This window comes from Theobroma cacao, chromosome 8 (assembly GCF_000208745.1).
Source record: "Theobroma cacao cultivar B97-61/B2 chromosome 8, Criollo_cocoa_genome_V2, whole genome shotgun sequence".
Classification (NCBI taxonomy): domain Eukaryota; kingdom Viridiplantae; phylum Streptophyta; class Magnoliopsida; order Malvales; family Malvaceae; genus Theobroma; species Theobroma cacao.
Genome location: NC_030857.1, coordinates 15972271 through 15973909, shown reverse-complemented (window position 1 = coordinate 15973909; position 1639 = coordinate 15972271).

The window sequence follows — 1639 nt, the reverse complement described above, 5'->3', positions numbered from 1 at the left end:
TAAATATATACCTATTTTACTATTTATTATTTTATAATAATCAAATAAGATATATTTTTTTTAAAAAATAAGAATAATAATTTTGATAATATATCGACCCTGAAAAATTCCCATTGTTGTTTCGTTTGGTCGACTAAAAATAGTTGCCATTGATGCACACTTAGCCCCCCGTCATGACAGGTGCATAGCACAGCTCGAGTTAGGTTTAGTTTTACTTCATGGTAGGTAAGTTAGGTTTAGTTTAACTTCATGGTAGGTAAGTTAGGTTTACTCTTACTTCATGGTACGTAAGTTAGGTTTAGTTTTTGCTTTGACTTAAATAGCTAATACTCTTTTATATATTTTATTAAAAAAGACCCCTTTTTATATATATTTGAAATGCATTCTTCATCAATTAAATTCTTTTCATTTTAAGTTTAAAGATATACATATGTGAAATCCTTGTCGCTATATGCAGGTTCAGAAACCTGTCCACCTCGACATGAAAGTGTAGAAATCGTCACTAATTTTTTTTTTTTAAGGTGCAATTGCCCACTTATTGAACTTGTTCTCTTTGAAAAATTCTCAATTAATTGTAAGTTCGTCTAAAAAATAAAATGAAACTGCCATATACATGAAAACAAAATGAAATTGTCAAAAGTTTGATAATTGTCCTCTCTTTTGCAACAAAATTGTTTGGGACTTAGAGTTCTTCCCCATCTTGCCCATCTTGTTGGACTATTTACCCCTCATTGTTTTAATTTGTGATTTTTTTTTTTGCACTAATGGAAAGTGTACTCCTTCAAACGATTCCTTTTTCACAAGGTGGAAACTAAAACAAATTAAACTAAGAGGCAAATTATACTCTACCAAAATCTTTCTAGAGTCTTTCTTTCTCATCAAGAAATTTAGAAAGGAATCTTTTTATCAGTTAAAATTCTACTACGTAAGTATACGTATCGAATAGATAGTATATAAGTAAGCATAGTATTGATCCCACAAAGAATTGATCTAAAATTTTACGATGTACTAAAATTAGAACAATTTAATCTTATCCAAACAATCAAATTTAATTAATTAACTAAAACTAATTATTCAAAATTTAAACTAAAAAAAATCAAAATAAGAATAACTTGAGTAAAAATCAAATCAAACAAGCCTAGAATTACAATATCCCTCACACTTCATCTAAATCTTACCTCTCTTTCTTAATTTATTTTAATGAGTTGAATTGCTAATCTAGAGTCTTAAATTATTTATAAGGGTCTCCCGACTCATCTTATAAAATATCTATTTTAACCAAAACACTATATCCCTATGTGAATTAAAATTAAAACAGATTTATTAAGTTCAGACTCTAATCTGGATGCATATGGCCTATAGGTATATCCCCATCTTATACGTAAATCAAGTAATATGATTATATGCTATCTCAATTTTAGTCTACACTAAACTCCCTTTCCCAAGTTTGTTTAGATTCCTAAATCAATTTAATTGGTAGCCAGGCAATTAAAAGCATTAAGAACAAATTGGAATAAACAATTCTAATCCCATTAGAGATAAGCAAGAAAGAGATTAAAAATTTAGATTACATGTGAGTTCAATTGCAATTCTAGAAAATTAATTTATCTCCTAATACATAATAAAAACTTCATCCAAA